Raw genomic sequence first — 6,067 nt, 5'->3', positions numbered from 1 at the left:
CACTCCGTATCCACCAAAACCTTTAGGCCCAAAAGTTGGTTGAAAATGGAAAAAAAAAAGCCAATTTTATTTCCCTGGTTCTACAATTTTTAATCTCTTCATCTAAAGTTGTTACTTGATCCATTTTCTTCAACTTCAGTTTCCTCCTAGCTTTGCTTTCTCACTCTTCTCCTTTCATTATCAAACAAAATCCTAAAGTCTCACATATGATTATCAAACTTATAAACCAAATTAAAGGGCAGCATTTACCTCCTTGGCATCTTTGCGTGGTATGCCTTCCCGCAATGCAACAAGCTTCTCAACAACATCAGGCTGAAATTAGAAAATTTTGAAATATCTATTCAGAAACAACATATATGCAGATTTCTGCAACCACAGTATAACCTTATAACAAATACTAGAAGTAGTGAATATAACTTTTTCCATCTTCTTTCGTCTATTGTTTTCTATCCTCTAGAACAAATACTAGAAGGACAACTTAGATAACATCTTATTGTATCATCAATTTTTACCAGGCAGTCAGGTTGGTGCTCAAGAATATTTGAATAAATTAGCGTGAATGTGTCCAGACTCTCAGCTGAAGCAAGCTCTCTTAGATCACTCAGTATCCGGACTCTGCTTTCAACTTTCTGCAGAAGAGAGAAAACCAGGATGAAGAAAGAGCTAGCAGAAACTATTTGATAGAAATTTATTCAACAACAGAATGACAAGGCAAAAGCAATCACAAAAGAATTTGAAGACATCATAAAAGATTATTTTGAGAGAATGCCTGAATCAAGAAGCAGAACTTACAGAGACACTAATATACTCCCAGAAGAATCCATAAGGACCTCCTCATCTAGCCTCATTCTTTCAATCGTTTCCTCTTTGATGTAATTTTTCTATAATCATGATGAAAAAGAATAGAAGTTACATAAGGATACATTCTGCATTTATCCACTAGAAAGAGAAAAACAACACAGAATCGATTCCTAAAAATCAATTAAAATTTAGTAATAAAACCTGTGTTAAAAGATGATCAATATAGACAATCACTGTGTCCTCTAAGCATGCTTCAACAAATCTTCTGAAAGATCTTTCTTCGATATGCCTTTGTTGAGAAGCATTAAATCAATAAGAAACGATATATTCACATTGACATAGAGAACGAATGATGAATCAAAGTACATCAGAGCATAAAGTGTTGTACAAACCTATCTTATTCCAAAGAGGATTATCAAACCAGTCTCAAAGGAAATCAATGAAAAGTTCAGCAAGATAAAAGTATGCTTAGGCATAGAGTAAAAAGCAACTTCATGATAAGACACAGCATCCAATTTGGCTCAACGGCCAGACCAGCAGGTCTAGATCAGTTAATATTGGGTTAACTTTGAAATATTAGGAAACAATAATCAATTACAACTGATAATTATGTAATCTTTGCTGAAAAAGGAGCCAGACACAGTAAATATAATTGATCGTGAAGGTTATTAAATGTTGAAACTTCAGCATCTATGGCAGAAGGTGAAGTTCTAGATGAAGTGAGAAAAAATGGAGGATTAAAGAAGCATGTCCTTTATAGATCTGATAAAATGGAAATTTATTGCTTTTATGCCTTATAAATGAAAGAAATGTAATCTTGCTGTCCTCCAAGTTTTAAGGAAAGATAACTTACATCTTTACATATGTAAAATAGTCACCAAATGTTGCAACTAGGTACTCGGTAACCTGCCTTTCACACCACTCTGAAAATAGAAAGGTAAAAGACCCAAATCAATGCTTTAAATTCAAAAACTCCAGAGCTTTGATTAAGTAACTTTTTTTTTTCCTCAATATGTTTGGAACATAATCAAGTAACAGAAAGTGATCTGAACTGAACTCTTCCTCACTCCAACAGGTGCTCATCTACCAGGAACTTTGAAAAAAGGGACATTGCATGCATAAGCTTCTGTTTTACTAACAGAAGCTTACCAAAAATATTCTCTTTCAAGGGTGAAGAACAATCTGAAAGTCACATATACAACTTAAAGTAAAACATCCTCAAAAAACACTGCATATGGTTGTGTATGGGATGAATTTGGATTTAAATTTGTTTTCTTTTAATTTTCAAGAATCTCAAATCCTTTGTTTGGAGGAATCTAGGATCTAAAATTCAACATTTTAACCAATCTTAGATGTGGTAAGGGAGAGGTCTTTTTTTTTTTTTTTTTTGCTTTGGCTGATGATAAATACATAGCTCAAACAATCATTTGAAATCCTAGATTTAGACCTCTTAAACTCCTAGTGGATTTGACCCAAATACTATAGAAATTTGACTCTCCTACATTAGTGCAGCTTGATTTCCTAATTTAATTTGGGAATATTTCTCATTCACACTTCTGATTTAGTCAACTATTCTAATTATCGAGTTTTTAAGGATTTTTTTTTCTATTTTAGAATAGAATAATTCTCCTTCCTTTTATTATTTTTTGTTTTTTGTTTTCATATAAATTTTTTCCTAATAAGGAACTTCACTATTCCTATTTACTTAGATGTACCCCTTCAATGTAGATAGAATAAGAAAAAAAAAAAAAAGGATAATTGGTCTTTAAGTTTTTTGCAAATTGTTCTTTAAGTTTTCTACATGGTATCAGAGCAAGTTGGCCTGAACTATTAGACTATAGCCAAACGAGTATCCATTATGGCCAACAGGAGTGAGAACTCTTCTTCTGTAGAGGTATGGTATGAGGAAAGTCACAAAGATGTGATGCTTCAACAAACCCTTCAAAACAAGTCTACAACCTTTGGAACTAGTTTACTAGCAGAAAAAGGTAATTTCCTAAACACTTTAAATGTCCCACGGGGAAATACACATCTTGGATTGTTGATTCAAGAGCGTCAGATCACATGGTTGGAGATGCATCCTTATTCAACACATATAGACCTTGCTATGATATTTTTGCTATAAAAATTGCTAATGGTTCTTTCTCAAAGGTGGTAGGAATAGGTTCTATTGTAGTTTCGAAAGACATAATACTTGACTATGTCCTCCATGTCCCTAATTTAAGTTGTAACCTACTTTCCATCAGTAAGCTTATGAATAATAGATGTTGTGTCACTAAATTTTTTCTCAACTTGCGTGAATTTCAAGAATTGGGCTTGAGGAGGATTATTGGCAATGCTAAGATGTGTGCAGGGCTCTACCTTCTTCAATATGATGTACTTGAGAGACCATAAAACTCTTGTACAGTATAGCCTCTAACACTTGTAAGGATGACCTTATCGTGTTATGACATTATAGATTAGGACATCCAAATATTTCATACCTAAAAAGACTATTTCCCTCATTGTTCAATAATATCTCTAAAGATTTTCAATGTGAAATTTGTCAACTTTCCAAGTACACTTGAAATTATGAGAAAACATTTATTTACAGCTGGTTCTAATCTTGTAATCAATGTATTTATATTTGTATCTCTAGAATTAACTATTTGTATCCCTAAAATTTAGAACAAAAAATTAGGATAGACAATCCCTAAATTATAGGATCAATTTTTAGGAATATTTAGTTTCCTAGTTTAACCCCTATTTAGTTGTATATAAACCTAAGGTTCTTGTATAATTCTTAATGAGCAGTTTTTCAATATACATTCAGTTTTTCCTCTTACTTTTTCATACAGATATATTTCTTAGTTTTTTCACATGGTATCAAAGCTTTAGGCTATTCTTAGGAAACAAAATTTTTAGCCTTCATTGCTGACTTCTATTTAGACCTTCATTGCTGACTTCTATTTAGACCTTCATTGCCGAACCCTGTTTAGACCTTCATTGTCAAACCCTATTAAGGCCTTCATAGCCATTATATTTTTTCCTTCTTTAGCCTTCATTGCTAAAAGTCATTTCTGGTTATATCTTAAGACTTGTTTCAGTTCAAAGATAGATATCACTACCACCTAATTTAAGGAAGTGTCAACTAAGAAAATCACCAGAATACTACAGATGTCTCGAAAACAATGAGAGTTCGATAGAAAAGAGATTGAAAAGCTGAGAAACCTATTGAAAACCCTTGAAAAGCCTACTGTGATATGTTCATTGGGTAAGGTCTCTAGTTCAAGTAAAGCTTCTAGTTTTCATGGATTAAATGTCTCGGTTAAGCCTATTACGAGTTCCTGGGTCATTGACTCAGGAGCCACAGACCATATGACATATTTCTCACAAAAATTTAGTACATATACCATGTGTCCTAGTAATAAGAAAATTATTGTTGCAAATGGTTCACTTACTACAATGGCAGGATTAGGAGATATTCAAGTTAATCCCTCATTTGTTCTAAAAAATGTTCTTCATGTTCCTGGATTGTCTACTAATCTGATATCTATACAAAAACTTACCAAAGATATGAATTGCAAAATGACTTTTTATCCCTTTTATTGTGAATTTCAGGACCAGAGTTCGGGGAAGAAGATTGGACTTACTAAGGAGAATGATGGACTATACTATCTTGAGATATCAAATAATACAAGTAATATCAAGAATAGTTTACCTTTGTCATTTCTTTATAAAAAATCTTTCAATAAAGATAAAATTTGGCTTTATCATTTTTCTCTTAGACATCTTTCTTTTGAAACTTTGAGAAACATGTTTTCTTTTTTGTTTAAAGGATTAAATGTCGAAGATTTTTATTGTGATGTTTGTGAACTTGCAAAGCACAGACGTGTGTCTTTTTCAATTAGTAACAAAAGAAGTTTTACTTCTTTTTACTTGATTTATAGTGACATTTAGGGTCCTTCTATAATTTCTAATATTTCTGGTGCAAGATGATTTGTTTCATTCACAGAGGATTGTACTAGGGTCTCTTGGGTTTTTTTACTTAAATTCAAATCAAATATGAATAGTGTGTTTTTAAGCTTCCAAAATATGATCCAGAATCAATTTAGAGTGAGAATCAAGAGATTTAGGTTTGATAATGCCAGAGATTATTTCAACCAAAGTCTATCTATCTATTTCCAAAAGGAGGAAATTATCCATGAATCCTCTTGAGTTAATACTCCACAACAGAATGGAGTGGCAGAGAGGAAAAACAGCTATTTACTAGTCACAACCCGAGCTTTTCTTTTTCAAACAAATGCACCCAAATCTTACTGGAGGGAAGCTGTTCTCATTGCCACACACATTATAAATAGGTTACCTTCAAGGGTTTTGAGATTTAAAACTCCTATGGAACTACTGTCACAATTCTGTCCCAACCTTAATACCATAGACAACCTCATACCTAGGATATTTTGTTGTACATCATTTGTTCATGTTCACAGTCATAACAGAGGAAAGTTAGATCCAAAAGTGATTAAGTGTATTTTTGTGAGGTATTCATCAACTCAGAAAGGGTATAAGTGCTATCATCCTCCTACCAAAAAATTTTATGTATGTGCGTATGTCACTTTTGAAGAAAATAAACCATTTTTTACTCAACCTTATATTCAAGAGGAGACTTCATTCATGGAAGATAAAGATAAAGACTTCTTTTTACTTGATTTGTCTTTGTCCCCTTCTTCAATATTTTCACCCACTAATTCTTCTGAGTCGAAACTTGTTTCTACTGAGCCTAAGTCAAACACTGAATTTGAATCTGAACTCATTCCAAATACAAAAAATGTGATAAAAGATAATATTGTTCTTGATTTTATGAAGGAATTACAGGTGTACTCAAGAAGAAAAGTTCCAGAGCCTGAACCGGTGCTAGTCCAAGAACCTGATCCTAACTTTGGAAATGAGGTAACTACAATTTTTGACTCTGTTTCTCAAAATGAGCATGAATCTCCTAAAACTATAACTAGTGATTATGATCTGCCTATTGTCATTAGAAAAAGAATCAATGAATGTACTAAGCATCCACTATACCTAATCTCTAATTTTGTGTCATTTGAAAAATTCTCACCATCCCACAAAAATTTTCTTGTGAGCCTAAACACTATTTCTATTCCAACTACATTATCTGAGGCATTATCTAGTGAGAAATGAAGGCAAGCCATTAAAATAGAAATTGAGGCCTTAGAGAAAAATAAGACATGAAAACTGGTAGAATTGCCTAAAAGAAAAAATCCAGTGGGGT

General features: G+C 32.7%; 1 pseudogene; it reads right to left on the bottom strand.

Moving 5' to 3' along the window:
- Nucleotides 1–216: 216 nt before the first annotated feature.
- On the bottom strand, nt 217–5,594 carry LOC149511941 (exocyst complex component SEC6-like; annotated as a pseudogene).
- Between the last annotated feature and the right edge of the window lie 473 nt (nt 5,595–6,067).

This window comes from Durio zibethinus, chromosome 24 (genome assembly GCF_047325235.1).
Source record: "Durio zibethinus cultivar Kanyao isolate XHJ-2024 chromosome 24, ASM4732523v1, whole genome shotgun sequence".
In the NCBI taxonomy this organism is placed as follows: Eukaryota; Viridiplantae; Streptophyta; class Magnoliopsida; order Malvales; family Malvaceae; genus Durio; species Durio zibethinus.
The sequence above is the reverse complement of the archived record's forward strand: the minus strand, read 5'-3'. Positions and strand labels throughout refer to the sequence as shown.